Source organism: Talpa occidentalis, unplaced genomic scaffold (genome assembly GCF_014898055.3).
Source record: "Talpa occidentalis isolate TD23 unplaced genomic scaffold, MPIMG_talOcc4v2.1 talOcc4.7, whole genome shotgun sequence".
NCBI lineage: Eukaryota > Metazoa > Chordata > Mammalia > Eulipotyphla > Talpidae > Talpa > Talpa occidentalis.
In genome coordinates this window covers 123073357-123095162 of record NW_023605083.1, presented here as the reverse complement: position 1 = coordinate 123095162, position 21806 = coordinate 123073357, and the positions used below count along the sequence as shown (strand labels likewise).

The 21806-nt window shown below is 52.0% G+C and overlaps 1 long non-coding RNA gene across 1 annotated transcript; it reads left to right on the top strand.

Moving 5' to 3' along the window:
- The first annotated feature begins 10415 nt into the window (after window positions 1-10415).
- Window positions 10416-14374, top strand: LOC119231699 (uncharacterized). The gene is made up of 3 exons (XR_005121921.1): window positions 10416-10721; window positions 12653-12758; window positions 13484-14374. It is a non-coding gene; the product is annotated as an uncharacterized LOC119231699 (long non-coding RNA).
- Window positions 14375-21806: the final 7432 nt, after the last annotated feature.

Genomic DNA, 21806 nt, shown 5'->3' with positions numbered 1-21806 from the left:
GCTGCCGGGCAGATGGAAGGCCTGGCTCCTGGGATCCCAAACAGGAATCCTTGAGTTAAGTCAAAAAAGCACGTTGCTGAGTGGCTGAATGGCTGCCCTTGGGGACAATGAGCCACACACGGGAATATACACACACTCCCATGGCCCGGCCATGTATGTGGGGGAAAATATAAGTGTGGAAGGATCACCCCACAATCATATCATAACCGTTACCTCTGACAGTGAAGTGGGGTCTCAGAGGGGAGACTGATGGGATGATGATTTGGAGAATCACTGGTGTGGAATTAGATTTAAGCAGGACACTCCAACTTTGGGCAGAGGAGCCACGTCAACCCCTCCTTCTGCGGTTCCCCTAGTGCCCGCTTCAGGGATGGCGCAGCACACCATAGGCGGCAGAGCTCTGTCCCCTCCCTCAGTTCAGCAGACACCCACGATCATGCACCAGGGCTGGTGGAAATACGACCCCATAGTGCAGATGCAGCGACAGAGTCAGGAAGACAGCAGGACTTGCCCTGGGCCATAAGGCCAGGAAGCACCATCTCCACAGGCGTCAGGACAGTGGGGATGGGGTGGCTGAGGCCCACGTGGCCACTGAGCCCCAGGGTTCCCGGGGTTTATGGGGCAGCTTCTCCTGGCCCTGCTCGGAATCTCCACACAATGAGCGTGCCCCCATTCCCTTCTCTTGCCCCCACCCTGTCCTTCACTCCTGAACCCCAAGGATGATGTCCTTCTAACTGCCTCATGGCCAAGAAGCAGCAGCTGCAGCATTCCGGCTTCCCTTCTCCGACTGCTCTTCAGGGCTGCAGGCCCGGCTCTTTGCCCAGCCACGCTCTACCCCGGCTCCATCATCGCTCCTGATTGGTTCCCCCTCTGGCCCATCCCCCTTCCTGGTCACTGATTGGCTGTTATCCTCCGGCTCGCCCCACCTGGACCACCTCCCTGCTCCTAGCCCCAGCATGCGGCCCAGCGAACTTCTAGATCCTGATTCTGGAGGTGACAGGGACCCACTGCTCACAGGAAGCCTGCGGAGGAGCCTGTGAAAGCGCCCAGATGTCAGGACCCAGGTACTGATACAGGGGGTCTGGGGCGGTGTCCAAGAACCCACAGTTTATAAAAAGGAATCCCAGTGCTCGCTTCGGCAGCACATATACTATAAAAAGGAATCCCAGCTGATGCTGATACTCAGTGAAATGTAGATCTCACCCCTTGGGTTCAAACCTTTGGGTCAAAAATCAGGGAAACCAAGTCCAAAGAAGTTATTTGCCTAAGGTCTCTCTCTCTCTCTCTCTCTCTCTCTCTCTCTCTCTCTCTCTCACACACACACACACACACACACACACACGCTCTCACTCACACACTCCCCCATGCCCTCCCAAACTAACTCTCTGGACCCCTATCCTGGGGTCCAATTAAAATCTGGCCCCTTTACTTCTAGGCCACAGGCCCAAGTCTAGGCTGGAGCTGGCCCTGTGGAGAGGGGAGAGGACTGTGGTTTCCTAGTGAAAGGTGTCACCCTGCAGGGGGCAGGGGCTGGCATTCTACAGCTGCAGAGTCAGAGCCCAGGTCACCACCAAGCAGAGAGGAAACCTGAGCTGCCCCTCCCTGTCCCCAGGTGTACTGGGAGGCTCCAGGGGCCTGGCCCCTCAGTCACCCTCCCTGAGATTCAGGTGTCACACAACTGGGCTCCCATCCAGGCTTCTGGTTCCCAGGCCACCCACTTCTGCCCTCCCCAACCCCTGTCCGGGTCTGCAGGAATCCCAGGGGATTACAGTTCACCCTGTTGGAGATGGCTCGAAGGGAGCGGAGCTGATGCAGTGGGGGCCTCTTCCTGGGCCTTTTCTCATTACCAACAGGTCCTGAGTGGATGGGCCAGGTCTTCCAGGTCCTGCCACTCCTAGATTGTTGTCCCCTCACCCCTGCACCACCAGCTCTGTGCCCAGGGTCCATCCTATCTTTACCCTTGTCCTGATTCTCCGTGACACACTTGCTGATAGTCATTCCTTCTGAAACACTGCAGTCCTGAAGTTCTAATGTCCTAGGGAATTCTGAGAGCCAATCCTCCTGCTTCTATTGATAGTGATCACTCGCCCTCCTCATGGTACTCATGGAGGGGGGAGCAGCAGAGATAAAAGGGCTGACACCAAATAATATGGCTAAAATAACAATAACAACAATAATAATAATCAGACAATACCAAGTGCTGGCTGAGTGAAGCAACAGCAACTCACACGCACTTCTTGTTGGGAGTGCTAAGGTGTGCAGCTGCTTTTGAAAACAATTTGACAGCTTCTTATGAAGTTAAACATCATCAATTATATACTGGGGAAAAAAACAGGGACCCCCAAATTAAAAATCATTACCATGTGCAAACAGAAGGAAATAAAGAGAGGAAGGCAGGCAGGCAGGCTTAGGTATAAATATAAAGGAGTTTTATGCTGAAAACTACACCAAGCAGGGCCTCCCCGGTGGCACAGCAGTTGAGCGCTGGGTTGCGAAGCTGCTCGCAGCCTTCGCAGCACCAGTTCGATCCCCGGCTGCCGGGCGAGGGTCCCACATGGCGCGCAGGCCTCTCCTGCTGCGCCCGCTGCTCCCCTCAGCAGTGTACTTCGGTCCTTCTGCCTGCTCTGCTCCCCGCTCTGACTCTGGTGAATTCTCTCACCCTCCCGCGCTTCTGACTGTACCCAGTGCTTGTATAAATAAATAAATCTTTTAAAAAAAGAAAAGTTTCTTAAAAAAAAAAGAAAACTACACCAAGCAGATGAAATAAGTCAAAGTAGAACTGAATAATAGAGTGATATACTGTGTTCATAGATTGGAAGATTCCACATAGAAAAGATATCAATTATTCCCAAATTGATATACAGGTTTAATGCAATCCTTACCACAATCCCTGCCAGATTTTTTGTAGATATAGACAATATTATTCTAAATATATATGGAAAGGCAAAGGCTCTATAATAGAAACTACAGAATATAAACTAGGTGAATCAATCCACCTAATGTCAAGACTCAGTGGATAGCTATAGTAATCAAGACTGTATGTTACTGGCAGAGAGACACATAGATAATGGAACAGAACCAAGAACCCAGAATCAGCCCACACAGATATGACCAGCTCATTTTTTACAAAGGTACAAGACCAATTTAAGGGAGAAAAAAACCTTTTTTTTTTTTCTCAATTTCCAGATCTAGAATAGTCTATTTGACATCTTAACTTGACTCTTTTTTTTTTTTTTAAGATTTATTTATTTATTTATTTATACAAGCACTGGGTACAGTCAGAAGCTCGGGAGGGTGAGAGAATTCACCAGAGCCAGAGCAGGGAGCAGAGCAGGCAGAAGGACCGAAGTACACTGCTGAGGGGAGCAGCAGGGGGCAGGAGAGGTCTGTGCACCTTGTGGGACCCTCCCCTGGTGGCTGGAGAGCAGCCCGGGATTGAACCGGTGTCGCAGAGGCTGTGGGCAGCTTCGCAACCCAGCGCTCAACTGCTGCGCCACCGGGGAGGCCCAGAAGAAATAACTTTTAAACAAACATCACACTAAGTCTTACCTCTTATTCTAAAATTAACTCAATAGATAACAGACCCAACAGTGAAAAGTGAAACCATGTAACTTTTAGAACAAAAGAAATAGAAGATCTTCATGACATTAGACCAGACAAAGACTGCTTAGATGTGGCACCAAAGGCACAGTTCTTGAAAGGAAAATGTGATTGACTGATTTTCATTGCAATTTACTACTTTTGTTTTGTGATGGACCCATTAACATGAAAAATTAGACTGGGGGGCCTCCCCGGTGGTGCAGCAGTTGAGCGCTGGGTTGCGAATCTGCCCGCAGCCTCTGCGGCGCCGGTTCGATCCCCGGCTGCTCCCGGGCCACCAGAGGAGGGTCCCACATGGCGCGCAGACCTCTCCTGCCGCCCGCTGCTCCCCTCAGCAGTGTACTTCGGTCCTTCTGCCTGCTCTGCTCCCCGCTCTGGCTCTGGTGAATTCTCTCACCCTCCCGCGCTTCTCACTGTACACAGTGCTTGTATAAATAAACAAAATCTTAAAAAAAAAAAAAAAAAAAGAGAGAAAAGTTAGATTGGGAAAAAACAATTGCAAACCACATGGACAACAATGAAGTAATAATTAGGATATATAAAGAACACTCAAAATTCAGCACTCAAAAAACAATCCAATAGAAAATAGGGAAAAGGGCCTCCCTGGTGGCACAAGGGATTAAGCATAGCACTATGAAGCAATCCGCAGCCTCTGCAGCACGAGTTCAATCCCCAGCCAGCCAGGGAGGAACCCACATGGCGAGGCAGACCTCTCCTGTCTCACCCGCTGCTCCCCTCAGCAGTGTATTTCAGTCAGTCTGCCTGTTCTGTTCCCCACTCTGTCTCTGGTGGATCCTCTTACCCCACCCCCGCCCTCATCTCTGACCTGTGCCCCAGCTCTTGTATGCATAAATAAATAAATCTTTAAAAAAAGAAAATAGGGAAAAGAAGAGAAGAAACATTTCACCATGGAAGACATACAAACGGCAAATTAGCACAGAAAAAAATATTCAATATCACTAGCCACTAAGGAAATACAACATCCCAAGATGTTACTACCCACACATCAGAGCAGCTAAAATAAAAAATTGGGATAATACCAAATGTTAATAAGGATTTGGAAAAACCGAACCCCTTACATATTGCTAGTATGAATGAAAAATGACAGTGCCACCATAACAAACTGGTTAGCAGTTTCTTTACAAAGTGAAATCTGCACGTACCATACAACCCATCAATTGCACTGCTGGTATTTATCCCAGAGAAGCAAAGATTGAGGTCATGCTAAGACCTGTATACAGATGTTTATACTCACTTTATTCCCAATAACCTGAAACTGGGCATATCCTACAACTGGGCAAGAAAAGGAACCTACCAATCCCACAGCAACCTCTATGCATCGCCAGAGAATGATGCTGAATGAAACAGACCAGTTCCAAAAGGTTACATGATTCCATTTATGTAACATAACTGTCATGGCAAAATGATTGAAATGGAAAATATAGTGATTGTCACTGACCAAGGAAAAGGTAGGACCAACAGGGAAGCAGGTCTGGTTATCAAGTGACAGCAAGGAGAGCCTTGCGTGGGGTCTGCATCAATGTCAGTAACCCAGTTGTGATCTTCTTAGTCTGTTTATGCAAGACGTTACCCTTGGGATAATGAGGTAAAGAGTATATGGGCTTTCTCTCTATTCCTTCCAACAACTGCATGTGATTCTACAATGAGCTTGAAACAAACAAACAAAAAAAAGTTTAAGTAAATAAATTTAAATTGGGGCAAGAAAAACAAGCAGGGGAAAAACTGCCAGTGATCCAAGATGAAATTAGAAGGTCCAGGTTTCCAGACTTACTGGACTCACCTGGAACAGACTGAGTCAGGCCCTGGCTCCCTCTCCCTCCTTTCCCCACCCAAATGGAGGAAATGCTGATGAAACCACTCGTGCTAACATAAATGATTGTCCTGTGGGTGCCCGCTCGCAGAGCACGTGCAAGTGTTCATGGGAAAAAGCCAGGTTAAGCTAAAAAGTGAATCTCCAAGAGTGGAATTGCTGACACGGTAGACAGAGGAGGAGAGACATTTAAGAGAGGTGGAGGGAAGGAAAACTTCCCCGAACTCAGGAAAACCCATCGGGCCTGCAAGTCCATCAGGCTGATTCATCAGGACAACTGCACTCAGTGGATGGAAACAAAGACCTCATCGCCAGAGCAAGGATGGAGGTGGAAACGCAGATCTCAGGAGTGGGAATAATTAAAAGCAGAGAGAACTGGGACTTGAAAAACAAAAGATAATTGTTCACTTGTTCAAAACCTCTTTTTTTCTGGGCAAAGCACAGCCCATTTCTGCACCAGTGAGGCTCTGAATGGGAGTGGCCATCTTGCCAAAAATGATTGGCCTAAGAGTGATCACCTGACCCAAGCCTGGCCAATCACAGTCCTGTGCCGACTCTGGGTCTCAATATTGGATGAGAAGGTGAAGGGTAATCAGTTGGTGTCTTTCCTGTTTGTGAGTGGAATTGAAGAGAAAGTTGGTGTTCTCAGAAAGCCTTGGAACAGCAGCACGGGAGAAGCTGTCTGAAGGGGCCCAACACCCAGAGAATCAGAGGTAAGACAGTGTGACCCCGGCCTGCTGGCCCCAGTGCCTTGGTTCTAGTTCTCCTTGAGGTCACTGCATCCCTGCCCAGTCAATGGTTTGGATACCTTTTTCCCAAAAGCTGAAGCAAAACTGGGTCTGTAGCGGGGGGGGGGGGGGGGGCGAAGCTTATGTGGGTGTCCCATCCAATGACCAGGGACTGTGCTGAGCCCCTGAAACCCTGCCCCCCAGAGGAGATGATGCTGAGGAAGCAAGAATGTAGGGACATCTCCCCCTGAGTATCTGAGCCGAGTCAGCGTGCCCTGCAGGGCAGGCATTGTTAGCCCATTTACAGAGGCGGAGACTGAGGTTCATAGAAGTAGTGTTGCCCTGGGTAACCCAATAGTAAGAGGTTAGGATTCAGTTATTTCAGATTTCCCAGCTAGTTTCTGTTCGCCAGCCTATCTGCCAGAGCACAGGATTTTGGTCTTAGCGAGTCTAGTCTTAGGTGAAGGTTGTGACCCAAGATTTCTACCATCTCAGACTACTCAGTTCCTCTGAACCTCCAAACATGAAGGTCTGGGGAGTCCAGCAAGCTGAGTGGTTAGGGTTTGGAGTCAGATGGCTTTGGGATGGTGTCCAGGTTGCATATGAGACCCTGGGCAAGTTGCTTACCCCCCTGAAACTCAGGTTCCCCATCTTCTACCTGAGCTGACAGTAGTGGCGTCCCCCTAGGGCTGTCCTGTGGGTTAATGACACAAGGGCGGAAGGTGCTTAGCATGTAGCTCGTGCTCCAGCCGAGCTCAGTGAGCTGCCTCTGACCATCAGGAAGAAAGCCCTGGCCAGACATCTGCTGTCATCAGCCAGCCCTCTGGGTCCCCCAGCCCCCAGGTGCTGACCTTCTCCCTCCTCCCTAATTCAGCTCTACCCAGGCCATTCTTGTCTAAACTTTCCCAGATGTCATTCTTTGTTTTTTTCCCTTCTTTATGCTCCGTGTCTTTATCTAGCTGACATTTTTCTTCCCTTCCACAGGGACTGTTATGAGACCAGGAGTGAAAATAACAACACAAGGCCTCTGGTCACATCCCTCCAAAGAGCAGGAGGATATTTCAGCCTAGAGACACCCAGAGACAGTACTAAGGGAGTGGAGGGGGCAGGGAAGGGAATGAGCTGAGACAACGGTGGGGGCGGTTCTGCAGTCAAAGGGCGGGTCCCCCTGTCTAGGAAAAACACAGAGTCTCAAGTGTGGTGAGTCAATGAAACCTGGCTCCGGATGTCTTGATAACCCTGAAGTCTTCCATGTAGGAACTAGGAGAGTGGGTTCAAGCACCTTCTAGAACTTTCTGTCCACGTGTGACTGTGCTGGCTGACTCAGCCTGACCTTCCCCTGACTGGGTGAAGAGACCAGCAGCCAGGGGTTCCACCGCAGCCAGATCGCCCCAGGCCCCAGGTCCTCAGCCTCCTGTTACTGCGCTTGGTGGACACGTGGGTCTTCACAAGGGGTGTGAGGATCTGTCCACGGTGCTTGATGTTTGTGCTACAACAATAGGAGCCTCAGTGAGGGTTGAATGGAGTGACAGTGACCCCTGTCCTCTGGGAAAATGAAGAGCAGGACCTTCAGAGAGGAGGCAGATGGCAGAAGAGATTCCATTTACAAACTTGACTTCTGGTCTACCCAGCTGGCCATGCCCACCCCATTCTCCAGGAAATGACCAGCCTCGGGCTTGGACCCCAGCTTACTCTTTCCCTCAAGTCCAGGATTTAGGTGGGGGAGTAAGAACACCGACTGGAGCTAGCCAGAGAGACTCTTTTTGCAGGAATTTGAATTTTTACCTGAGCAGATAGTGAAATACATAAATAGGGACCCCTTTATGGGAAATTGCACGGTGCAGGCCGCATCCCAAGAGCTGCTTTCTTTGCTTTCTCCAGAGCCCATGTTGTCACCTTGGAGACCCAATATCTCCCCAATTCAACCCTTGTTTTTGGCTTGAGCTGGTGAGAGTCCATTTGTGTTTCTTGCAAGCAAAAGAGCCTTTGGGGATCATTCCCATACCTGCTTGGGGACCAGCACTGGTGTGAGTTTAGCCTGCCACTTCCCCAGAGGGGGGCTGGAGTGGTGGTTAGAGGTGGTTAGAGTCCTGCTGTGCACTTCTCCCTGCAATTCCAGGGAGGCTGGATGAAGGGAAGCCCCCTCAGGCCTGGGGGATGGGGCAGTGAGCTCAGAGGAGAGAGCACTGGAGGCAGGAAGACCAAGCCCCAGGCTTAGTTCAGCCACCTGCTTGCCACGTGACTCTGGCCCCTTGTCACTGCACCTCTGGCCTTTTGATCTCTCTCCTTTCTAACTCGGCCTCTCCAATGAAGGGTCCTAGGCCACCTCTTTGCCTGTGCCAGCCTTCCTTTCTAACTGGCTCCTCCTTTTCCCTTCCAATTTGCCCCTCTCCCTGCCTCCCCACCTCGCCACCGTGCATGTGTACATTCACATGCCCCCTGCCTCTGCCTTTCACAGCAGGCTTTAAATTAGACATGTCTCTGCAGCCTATGAGGAAAAGGTAGTGGTTGCATCAGTCAGAGTGGGTGCGGTTATGGGTAGTAACAAGCAATCCCCAAATTTCAGTGTGTTTCTTATTCTTGCTCCCTGTTCATGGTGAATCAACCCAGCCCGAAGCTTCCACTTCTCACCCAAGGCCTGGGATGACATAGCAGCCTCTCTCTGGGAAATTGCCAGTGGTTTGTCCTGTGGGTTTTCATCATGGCAGGAAAGAGGAGCATGGTTGTCCAGAAATGGGCCTGGGAATATGGATATAAGGGCAAGTAGCTTATTTGGGAGGCGTGAGGTACGCTGGTGTGGAGTGGGGAGATGCCGCAGGGAAAGGAAGGCAGTCGATAAAGACTGCGCATTGAGCCAGCCGCCACTGTGGGTAAATGAATTTGATCCTATGGGAAATCCCACCTGAGCCCGCCTCAGAGGTGAGTCGTTGACTGAAAGAAGGTGACAGGTATCATTCCCCAGCACGGCTGGCCTGCTGTGCCTGCTGGCAGAGCTGTCTTTGTGCTCTGGGAAAAGCCTGTATGCAGAGATGCAGACACTGCAGGTAGAAGTTGGCCCAAAGAGCCGAGAGATGGGGTGGGGCAGCAAGGGAGTCGCCTTGAGGGTGAGTCACGTGCTGGCTTTCCATAGTGTGTCCCTTGGCCCTGCAGAACTGTGACAGCAGGAGTATGCAGTCCTGCCATGCGCCGAGACGCCGGACAGTCAGCGTGTGTGCGCACAGCCCACTGACAGTTGTGGGCCTGCCAGGACTCTCACTGCTTGTGCAGGAAGCAGCTGAGCTGACTCTGCCATGAGACACCAGAAATCCTGCCCACCGGGCACGTCTGGTCTCCTGCTGGAACCACGTCAGCTCCTGCCCTCCTGCACCTCTCCCTGGGGCCCACTTTGGTTTCTTCTCTGTGTACGCCCCCTCTCTCTCAGCACAGTCATTTCCTGGCTGACCTGCAGCCCTCCTGTTGCAGAGGCTCAGGGGATTGTCTTAGCTGTTTCTGCCCCCCTCTAAGTCCAAATAGCTAAGCACTCTGCGATTTGCAAATTGCATAAGTGTCTGCTCTTTCTTCTCACTTCATGGAGGCCACTGTCTTCAGTTCAAAAGCTGAGGCTATGGAGGCACAGAAAGTAACAACCTGTCGAAGGACACAGAGTTCATGGCAGACCTTGGCTGTGAAAGTCCCAGCTCCAAGGTCAGTGCGCAGCCTCCCCCCACATGTGGCTATTCCGAGGTCAGCTCCTGACCCCATCCAGCATCCTAGTCCACTGATGCCACCTCCTTTTTGCCCTGTTGCCTAACTGGCAGGCTCTCATGTTATCCCATTCTTTCACAACTCCATGCCTTGTGTGTGCCATTCCCTCCTCCTCAAGAGCCCTCCGTCATCCATCTCCACCAGCCAGAGGGTGCCCCAGAAGTTGCCCCAGAAGTGCAAGAGCCCCTGGGTCCCCTCCCCACGGACAGGAAGTGCTGGAAGTGAGTTCCTCCCACCTGTGGCTCGAGGCACTAAGATACCAATTCCAAGGCTCATAGCCCTAAGTGCTGCCTAAGCCTCCCATCCTTGGCAGCTCACTCCATTAGTTCAATTACCTGCACCAGTGAAGCCCCACTTGCTGTCAGCATTGGCAGCTGGCAGCCAGCCCAGGATCCAGCGCTCGCTGGTTCAGCCCCACTCCCTCCCTTGGGAGAAGCAGTCACTAGGACCTGCTGCTGCCTCGACTTCCTTGGTTCTGCGCTCAGCAGGCCATGGCATCAGTCTGGGCCTCCTTGACTGTGTGCAGCTTTCATCTTCACCCCAGCTCCAGATTCCTACCTCTGATGGCCATGGGGACAGGGCAGGAGAGGGGCAGAGGCCTGATTTGAGTAAAAGTTTGAGCCTTGAGGAATTTTGCCTCCTACTGCCATCATTCCACCATTCGAGCCTTCCTGTGGCCTCCACCTTCTCACTCTGCAAGTTCCTGGGACCTGCCTTCCTGGGCTGTGTGCCACCGCTGTGCCCTTCTCTGAAGCGACATTGTCTCCCCCTCAACACGCAACCTCCATTTAATAGATGAGAAACGGACAGTGGAATAGGTAAGGCGGCAGAGGGAAGCATGCTTATTGATCCATTCAAAGCATTTTGATTTCAGTTTCAGTCCCTGTTCATAGACCTCTGCTGCCTTGCTCAGCCTCAGTTTCCAACAACTGAGGATGAGGATGTCGTGCAGCTCATAGTGTGGTTGTCGGCATTAAAGGAGACGCTGTGTGTGCAGTGGGGGCTGGGAACGGTGACTGCACCAGGGGATCAGGGCACCTTCCAGGCAGAGTTGTAGTGGCCTTGGACACCTCTGCCACCCCTGGCTCCCTGGCCCTGTAGGCCCCTGGGGGTCTTACTGCATCCTATTACCATGCAAAGTCCTGAGAGAGGCGGTGCTTTCTAAAATCTCTGTCAGTTCCCTCCCCGCACATAGCAACTGGGAATCTTTTCCAGAAGCTACTTCAAATGAGGTCCTCAAGGTCCAATGTGTGGGGAGCAGGGTGCTGACAAGAGGAGAAATGAACCTCGAATTAGGGTCCAATATCTTCTTTCCCTTTTGGGCAAGTTTGCCTGCACTGCCGTCCTGGAATTCTATCACGTTCCCTGACTGTGGAAGAAGCTGGCCAAATTCTAGCCCCTCTGAGCTATTAATTAGAGCTCATGGGCTAGGACCTTGCCAGTGGGCAGAGCTGGGAGTGACGGCTTGGCACTCACATTTGAATCTGAGGATCGACACTTGGAGATATTCCGACACATAATATTCACAGTGCTTCAAAGAAAGCAAGCTCCAAAGAGATTATAAAAAGCTCTGACCTAAGGCTGCTCCCGGATGAACCCATCTTGACATGATGAATAGTGAGGTGCTCTGGACAGTAAAGAGGGGTGCTGACAAGTCTGCGCAGGAGGTGAAGTTGACGGCCCAGGCTGGGGTGGAACATGGGGGTAGCACATGGGGTTGCTCCCCAGCCAGCTTAAGGGACCAGAGTCAGAACCAAAGAGAGGAAACCAGAATGTTCCCTCAGGGCTGGCAAAGCTAATGATGTGCTTTGCTTGCTTTGCGATGGAGAAAATAAGTGTGGCTTCTATATGGAGAGGAGAAGAGAAAGACTAGGGGAAGACAGGAAAAGAGGGGAGAAGTGGTAAGAATAAGACACGCGAGCTGTGCGATGTCAGAGCCCACTGGCCACCCTAAAACCCGCCCCATTGCACAGCACCCAGGAATGCTGGGGAAATGCTTTCCTTTCCTCAGAGTACTGAAATCACAGAATGGAGGGGGCCACCCTCAGGACCCCAGATGTGCCCAGAACAGGAAGATGCAAAAGCGCCATTGAGGGTGACAGCCACCTCCTTAGCACAGGGTCTTGAGTTTTAAAGTTCACATGGGGATCCAAGCAATTGAGACCCCAACATAAAATCCACAGTCTTGACAGGCTAAACCTCGGGTGAAAAGTTGGCCCCATCAGTAAAGAGAGACTGAAGGAGTCTGTCTTGGCCTGAGCTCTGTGTTAAAAAACATCAGTTTCTCCTGAGAGTGTGGACTCATGGCCCCCTCCTCTCAAGCTGGCATTCACATGTCCGTTGCTTGTGTGATTTAGAAAATACCAAATCAAGAAATGTGCTTAGGCCCTCCCCTGGTGGCGCAGCGGTTGAGCACTGGGCTGTGAAGCTGCCCGCAGCCTCTGCAGCGCCGGTTCAATCCCCGGCCACCACGGAGGGTCCCACATGGCGCAACAGACCTCTCCTGTCACGCCCACTGCTCCCCTCAGCAGTGTATTTCGTCAGTCTGCCTGCTTTGTTCCCCGCTCTGTCTCTGGTGAATCCTCTCACCCTCCTGCACTTCTGACTGTACCCAGTGCTTGTATAAATAAATAAATAAATCTTTAAAAAAAAAGAAAGAAATGTGCTTAAACTGGGGCCATATTTTGTAACACGTTGGCATGCTAATGCTAATCCTCTTTGAAGCTGACACTCTTACCCACTCTTCCAGGAATCCAGGGACGAGGAAATCCCAGATGAACACAAGCTAACAACTACGAGATACAAGTGACTGCCGGATACACAGGAAATCCAGTGCCTTGAGTGAAAATCAGCAGGTAAAACAAACAGCAGAATTAGACCTTCCGAGGACCTCAGATGTCGGGATTAAGAGATTGTTCTATAAATAAGCACGCTTAAATTATTTAAAGAAAAATACTCAAAAGATAGAAAGTTCTTCCCCAGACATATGTTGTTCCAGTCTCACAAAGCCTTTTTGGGGCATACTGGTGGCGTGCAGTTTTTTCCTCTGAGTTGTCGAGAGGGCAGACATTCCTTCTGGGAGCTCCTCAGGCTGCATGTATGCAGGGAAGTGTTGGGGTGTTGAGGGCAGCAGGTGCCCACCTGGCCTGACCTGGCAGCGAGGCTAGTTCTCTGCTCACCCGGCCCTTCCTGTCCTGGGCTGTTCCCCGCTCCTCCCCGCCCCCCCGCCCCACTGGACCGTGGCCTCAGGTCGGGGCTCTGGGAGCCTCTTCAGCAGCTACTTTTCTTCCAGAAATGAGGTGTGGGAACAGTGCTTCCTGTACCCACCTTTAATTCCCCCTACCACTCTCAGCACTAAGCTGCTTGAACAGAAGGCACAAGACGGGTCCCCAGGGAGGCCTGAGAGCTTCATGCCAATCATCCCACCCCCAGGAAAAGACACTGGATGCCCTACCCTTGTCCCCACTGGGATGCCTGAGACAGTGTCACGGGCATTAAAAGCCCTGTCAGACACCAGACAAGGTCGAGTTGGAAAAGCCTTTTGAGACTCATTCATTAGTCCAATCCCCTCAATTTGCAGAATGAGAAACTGAGGGCCAGAGAGAGGAAGAGACTTCCAGATGGACCTTGAGTCTCAGCACCTCGGCAAGTGTGTTCTCTGCTAAACCCCATGAGCTGCCTGCAGAGCTCACTAGGACCTCTTACACGCGGTGTGGGTTGTGTCACAACATGCAAACCACAGCAGAGATTCCAGCCGCTCACACTGAAAAGAAACACAGTCCTTCAAAAGACTGACCCCTGAGCTCAACACAAACGCAAGGTGCTGTCTCTCTGGAAGGAAGACCAGCCCCCTGCACCAGGCCTGGCACAGGCAGACTCCTGCAATTTGGTGGGGTCCCCGGGGTGGGGTGCAGATGTGCTTGCAGCGTGCAGAAGGCCCCGCATGGGTGAGAGCCCGCAGCCGGGTCCCATCCCTAATGCTGCTGCCAAGTGACCGCAGGCCTTGATGAGCCTTCTGAGTCCGGCGTTTCAGGTGGAAAGTTCCCCACGGAGTTGGACCTGACGACATTTTGTGATTTGAACTGCTGAGCAACTAAACCTGTTAAGTCCTGGGGTAGGCAAGCTGCTCCCCAGCCACCTGGCCCAGAAGGGAGCCAAGAGAAGAGCCAGCTTTATGTTAGGCAGAAGAGGGAGAGGACCCCGGCCGCCCTGCACTGGGGCTCTGAAGGTCAACAAAACAGCTGCCAGCACATGGCCTGCCAGCGTTGCACACACACCCGCCGGCATTGCACAATACCTGCCAGCATTGCACACACACCCGCCAGCATTGCACATACACCCACCGGCATTGCACACACACATGATGGCATTGCACACACACCCGCCGGCATTGCACATACCCACCAGCATTGCACACACACCTGCCAGCATTGCACACACATCTGTTTGGGGCCGATAGGGTCTGGGTGAGTGAAGCCTTGGGCACACAGAGAATTCCCCTACCCCTGCTCCCTGCTCATTCTCACCCTGGCACTCATTTCTTTCTTCAAGCACCCTTTCCTGACAAGGCTAAGTGCAGCCCAAGCTCCTCTCCCCATGTCAGCCATCGGCCCCATCGGGGTCATTCCCTGACTCTGCACTTGCTGTTCCCTGCTGTTCTGAGCTCCTGTCTTTGGCCTGGAGAATTACAACTTCTAATAAAACTGTAGCACCCCCTCGACAGGCTTCTGTGGCACCAAGGATGCTCTCCAAATTGGGCTTCTGAGTCCTCTCCAGGAGTAAACACACCCACTTGATCACAGCTGTTCAGTCAAACCCCCACGCCACAGTGCCCTGGGGGAGGGACCCTTGTCCCCCTGAGGAACGTGAGCCCTGGTCTCTGGGAGCCAGCCTGTGCGAGGAGCAGACTGGGGTCTCGGGCTTCGATGCCATTTCTGACGTCTCCATGCAGCCAGGGCGCTGTCCTGAAGCCCCGCGGCGTGACTCAGCGCAGACCGCCTCTCTCCAGCCACGGCTTCCATCAGTCCAGGCCACCCTCAATCTGCCCAGCCCAGGCCTCCCAGCTGGCCACCTCCTCACCTACCCACTCCTTTCCAATTTCTGCAAGGAAACCTCCCTGCAGTTTTGATCTTGGCTCCTCTTCCAAGAAAGCTCATCTCCCTCTGCCTCTCCCCCCACCCCAGTAGTGTCTTTAATCCTCTCTGCCAAGACGCCTCTTTCTTCCTGGCTCCAAGATTCTCTTTCACCTCTCCCTCTCTGCCGTCTTCACCTCCACTTCCTCCGGAAAGTCCTCCTTGATTAAGGTGGCAAGAAGGGAGAACATCCCTGAATCACCTGTAAGCAGCCAGCGCCCTGCCTTCTCCCCATGTGCGGCCCAGAGGCGGCAGGCGGCATGCCTGCCCACGCACACCACCGCCCCAAGTTCTTCCTTTTTGCAATTAGTCAAGCTCATTCTAAAGTTCACACAGCAAAATAACCAAGCAAGAATAGGCAGAGGCCTTCTAAAAAAGAACAGTGAGGGGGCCTAGAGCTTTGGGATATTTAAAATAGTGTAAAGCTCTGGTGATTAAAACAACATGAATAGACTCAGACCAGTGGAAAAGAAAGAAACTGTAGAATGAAAACAAATAGCAGCAGCAGTTTGGTGAGTGGAGAAGGTCGGGTCTCAAATCACAGGGAAGACGGAGTGTTTATTAAATGATGTGGAACGATGAGAAAACAAAGTTGGATCCCTGCCTTGTGCTGTGTTCTAACATGGATCGCAGACACGTGAAAGGCTTCGACTCGAGCAGTGAAGCCAGAAAGTACTATTAGAAGATTTAAAAATTTAATTTGGAGTATAGAGACCTTTTAAAATATGATAGAAAACTTAGAAGTCATAAAGAAAAGGTTGGTAAGTTTGACTACATAAAAGTCAAGATTTCTTCCACAGAAAAACTACTGAGTAAAAAAACTGGGGTGTCTTCACATAGGGAAGGACTTTCCTTCTTGCTGTGTGAAGATCTCTCCAAAACACAAGGAAAAGGAACTCCATTCAGATGCAAAACTGCAATAAACAGACAGTTCACGAGGAAGGAAGAACAAAAGCATCTTAGACACATGAAAAGCTGCTCCCTTCAGTCGTAAAGGAAATGCAAATGAGGCCGCAAGGAAATAGCATTTTCCTCACCTATCAAATCAACAAAGGTAAAACGGATTTGCTAGCACTTTCATATATTGCTGGCTCGAGAACAAATCACACAATCTCCAACACGCATTTCCCATGCCTCCCCAAAACCATGACTCCTTAGAAACAAATGAACAGGTCTAGTTGCACCCCCACATTTCTCCCCACCCCCCTGGGTTCTTTTTGGGCTGGTCAGGCCATCAAAATAATATCAAACGGATGAGTAGGAAAAAGAATACATTGAATTACATACGTATGGAGAATCTACATGGATGTAACAGCCTGTGGTAAATGGGGCAAAACAAGGGCATTTATCCTGAGCTGAGAAATGAGACCGGGAGAGAGAGGTGGGGGTGGGGAGGGGAGCGGGGACCCTGCAGTATAGGCAGGCTTCTCTGATGAAAGGTTATTTCTAGTAAAAATCCTAATTCTGGGCAAGCCCCCCCCCCCACCATTTTCTCTCTTCTAGGTAGTTAAGAGAGAAAAAGTTGCTCCTGAGTCCTCAGAGCCTCCGCTGACATTGGTTGAAACAGTCCATGCACCCAAGTGACAAGACTTGGGGAGGCCGCTCCTTCACCCAGAGAATTCCGCTGTTTCAAAGTGTGGGCAAAGCCAGGGCTGGATAGTATCAGTTAGTGCCTGTGTGCGTGTGTGCGTGTGCATGTGTGTGCGCCTGTGCACGTGTGTGTGTGTGTGTGTGTGTGTGTGTGCCCGCGTCTGTATGGGGGGTGGAGCGGAGGCCTGGAGGAAAGGGAACCCAACCACATCACAGCACGCATCCTCCCAGCTGAGAGGGATGTAGGGTAAATGGAAATTGTCAGGATTTTCCGCCCTCACGACATTAGCATTAATGATAGGCCCCTGCAGGTGTGTGCCTGCTGGCGGACTCCTGGAGTAGGGTGTGGGCATGCGTAGGTGGGCGCACCTGGGCTGAGAGACTGGGCATATAAGGGCGGCCTCGTGGCGACGCCAGGAGGAACAGCAGAGAGAGCAGAGAAGAGCCCGCGAGAGAACGCCAGAGAGCCCAGAAAGAGTGACGACTCACCCGGGGCTGGGAGGCCTGCCTGGCCCCCCGGGCCCCCTGCCTGCCATGCCTGTACCGGTTGCCGCACTACAAGTGATGAAAAAAGTGCAATAAAAGTCTGAAAAAGCCACCGAGGGCTCCAGGACTCTCCTTCTCCGTCTGCCCAGATCATAGAGAAGCTGCTTTGAGCCTGGCTGGCGCTGCGGGGGCCTCATCCCCAGCAGGCAACCGGAACGGTTCCCGTGGGGCTTGTGATGTCCCAAGGCACTGGGCAAAGTTCCTGACTGACTTGGAAAATCGTTCCTGCTTACAACCCACATTTCCTAATCTCTCCCCTGTGGGCTCCCAGCCCAGGCAGGGGTACAAGGTGGCTCCAGAGGTGGGGGGAGCACGCAGAGATGGGCAGCAAGGCCCCCACCTGGAGTAGCAGCCTGGGGAGACTTCAAGAAGCTGAGACGAGGCTGGCGCAAGGCTCCTGGCCTGACCGAGGGTGAGCATCACCTGGGGAACATTGAAACAGACTCCCGGCCCCACCCACCTGCTGGGGCAGGTCTTCAGAGGGCAGGGCCAGGGAGCTGTATTCTTACTAGATGATCGCCATGCAGCTCATCAAAAAGATGCTGATCTCGGCCAAGTTACTTATGGCACAGATGGGGAAACTGAGTCCCCCAGAGAAGAGAGTCACCAAGGTCATCCAATCATGGAGTGTCCCCCATGATCAAGCCTGTGACATGTGAAGATCAAGCATGGAAGTTCACAGGAGCCGCTGGGCAGGACCAGACCCACACATCAACAGAGTGGGAGTCGCCCGGGTGGGGGTGACTGGAGGCAGCCTCACTCCAAAACCGTAAGTGGACAAAAGAAGTTCGTATTTGTTGAGCATCTACTCTATGCCACTGTTATGCAAGCAGGCAGGCAAGGCAGGGGGGTTAGGAGGCTCTGAGGGGGGCAGCTGAGCCCCCAGAACCCCTCGAATCTCTGAGCAGCCTCTCTGGCATCTCCCTTCCAGTCTCGTGTGGTCTCGTAGTAGCAGTCTTGCCTCAGCGCCGCCGCCCTTTTCCCCCTCCCCTCTCAGCACAAGTGTCCACGTGTGCATTTGCGCACCCCGTGCTCTCTGGGCCTAGGTGTCCATAGCCATAGGTACACATGCCCCACGCCCATGCCCCCTGGCCCTGGGCATCCAGGCACCCCAGGAGGAGTGCAAGACCACAGGTGGTAGCCACAGAGGCTGTGGCAGAGGACATGAGAAAGCCTGACTTACTTCATTTACCCTGCAGCCACGCTCTGTGCCTCCTGTTTGGCGCCCTGGTGGCATTCCTGCCACCCAGCCACAGGAGGACGCCCTCCACACTCATTGTGCACAGGTGGAAACTGAAGCTAAGGATTGCCAGGAGCTTGCAAAGACCAAAGTCAGCAAGGCAAGGCATGGCTGTCAACTCCCAGGGGTGGAATCCAGTTATAGCCCCACACGGGTCAGTGTGTCTCACCTAAGGTGTAGGTGTAGAGGGGTCCCCACCATGCACCCAGAGGGGCCAGGTTTCTTCATTTGACACAAGTGACTTCCCACGGGTGCAAGCAGAGGTTTTGGAGCCACCCAGAGCTGGGTCTATGCCTCTCATGTGCTGTGTCATCTTGGGCAAGTGACATTAACTTTCCTGAGTCTACATTTCCTCATCTGTGAAAGGGGTATAAGGTTGGTCACTCCATGTCAGCCCTACCAGTTGATGTTACTGCAGCCCCATTTTACTGATGAGAAAACCGAGGCTCAGAAAGTTTAAGTAATTTATCCAAGGTTGCACAGCCGAGCAGGGATTCAAACCCAGAACTGGACTCTTACCTTTCATACAATCCCTCTCCTAGCATAAATGAATGCTCAACCCATCCTACCTATTGCTACTGTCCTCAGAACAGGAAGCAAAGTCCAGGACGAGAGGATGCAGGCAGGGGTGCGTGAGAAGCAGAGCAGCCTCTGGCCCCCCGAGGCTGAGGCAGGGAGGGTGGACCTGCTTCAACCAGCACCCTTCTTGTCTGGTTTTGTCCCACCTGGTGGGATTCTACTTCCATCCCATGGTGAAGAATAATCGAGTGACTTAGGTGGGAGCCCGGCCACATTGTGACCGCCAGGTGTGGACATCTGACCCCCTGGCCTGAGGCAGTGCAGGCAAGTGTAAAACTGGTTGGGCCCGTGAGGGCCAGACCAGCACTCCCTGCTGAGCATTGATTGAATTAAGTGCAGGATTTCAGGTCAAAGTAGCCCATGATTTTGACCCGCGCACATGAATGGGACCTTCAATTAATTTGCAATTAGGTCTTTTCTGTTACTGACGCTGCTGTTGGGTCTTGAGCTTGTGATGGATGCCTTTCTGCAGGAGAGCTGTGTTCTAGGGGTGGCTCCTGAGCGGGGTGGGGTCAGCTGTTTGAAGGACTGACTTACCAGTGGAGAAGAAAGAGGGAAGTTGTTTTAGTACCTACTTTAGAAGCTGCCAGGTTCACTCACATTGAGAACTCTGGATCATGCCCCCAAAATATGCTGGGACAAGTATTGTGATCCCCATAAATCTGGCCCTAAATCTGGCCCTAGTTCACAGAGCTAAATAAGCAGCAGACAGGAGAAAGCGTACGAAATAGTCAAGCACCTTTCACGTCTGCCAAGCGCTTTCCCGTTCCTGTTTTTACCTTAATACTTACAGGAACCCTGCCTCGCAGGTGAGTTTCCCACCATTTTACAAAGAGAAAACAGATCCCAAGATCTCAAGTGGCTTGCTGGCAAATGGTGCATCTTAGAATAAAATCCACACTCTTTCCCCAGTAGCTCAGAGTCTCAGATGACCAGGAATCCGTGAATCTGTGCAGTGTCGAGCAATGACAGGAAAGCACCACACCTCTTGTGTTTCTGCACTGCTCTTCAAATGCTCATCAGCGGCTGGTGTTGTGGATAAAATATACTTTAGAATAGAATCAATGATAAAGGGTAACTAATTCATGGATGCTTTTTTTATCATCATGTTCTGTCCCGAAACAGGGTCTCAGTCAATGGTTACCCAAAGGCAGCCGCTGGGCCTTGGAGGTCTGAGATATGGGTTGATGCTGTAAAACGGCTTTTGTGATGGAGAAGGTCAGAGGAGCTTGGTCTGTGCTCCCTGTGGGAACAACTCTGGGAAGAAGGTGCATTCACTTCCAAGGGGATGCATTGTCACTCTGCAGCCTGGCGAGGGCTGAGGGCCGAGGAGAGGCTTCTTCCACAGGTGTGGAGGGTCAGGAAGATGTCTTTACTTGCCATGAAGCTGTGTGACAAACAGCCTCAGGTCCCAGTGTCCTGTGACTATGTCCTCTCGAGTGTGCTGGCTGGCCATGCTGCTCTAGGCTGCGGTGAGGCTCAGCCCTCCCCTACACGTCTCTAGTCTCCAGGACCCAGGCTGAAGGGCTCCATCAGGCCCACTCTTCTTGGGGTGCAGGGCTGGAACCCAGGAGATCAAGCCACCCACATAAGCACATGTAAGGCCTCTGTGTGGATGAGCGAAGTCCCGTCCACCTATGCTCCATTGGCAAAGCCAAAGTCCCTGGGGCTGGGCAGGATACTCAACTCCTGCTGAACAGGAACACAAGCAACCACAGAGGGTGACTCTGCCAAAGTACCCTGGGCAGGACGACATGGAAGACCATTCTGGGGGAGCTGGTCCCAAGCGGTCAGGCAATCTGAAATTCACAACAGGCTTAGAGCCGGACATACCTGTTTTACCCCTAAGAAGATCAGGCAAGGAGACCATTGGGTCTAGTTTTGCTCCTGGTTACCCCAGGGCACATCAACCTTGGAGCCTCAGGACACTGAAATCTGCCCCAACCCAAGACTCTCTGGCTTCTCCAGCCACCCCCACCCCCACCCTGCTCAGAGCATTACTCCCCCTCCAGCTCGTAAAACTTTCATTTCCCCTAATTCAAATATTTTCACCCTTTAGAAGACTTGTTAATATTGTATTTCAAGAAGCATTTGAAAAAATCACTTTCTGCTCCGGCTGAAGCAGTAGTTCATAAATTATTGATTTCTGCTGGCAGGAAATGATGATTCGTTTCCTTCTTGAACAGAAAAGATGTTGCTCTGTCTGGGCTCTCCAAAGGCGAGGTGAGGTGGCGGGTGCAGGAAGAGGCTCTCCACCCACCCAGTGCAAGGGAAGGAAGAAACAGGACTCCCTTTTGCCCATCCCTAAAGGGGGTTCCAATTCTGGTTTCCCCGCCCTGATTTAGGCAGTGGGCCTGAGGAGAGTCCCTGTTCTGCCTCCTGTGCAGCCCTGGGGCAGTTGCTTGGTCTCCCTGAGCTGCAGTCTATGTGCCTGGAAAGAGACAAGAGGCACCAAGGCTGCTGGGAGGTGAGGAATGAACGAGATGATGCCTAGAGAGGTCACCCTCACCCATAGCATCCTAATAAGGGGATTATCTTCCTTGCTTCTCTGGTTCAATCCCATCTGAATGATGCATCCTGTACTCACAGCCACATTCAAACTCTTGAACAGTGCCACCTACTGCAGGAAGAATTTCCAGCCTGGGTTCACCAGCAACCTCTCTGTACTGCCTTGAGGCCTCTGCAGGGCTTCCAGCAGTGCCCTTGAGCCTGGTTTGTGCACCTGGAGGTAGAAGTGACCTTGATCAGGGAGTCTAGCGGCTGCTGGCCCTCAGAGCTCAGCACTCGGAGGAGCTGGAAGGAGCTGCTGGAGCAGT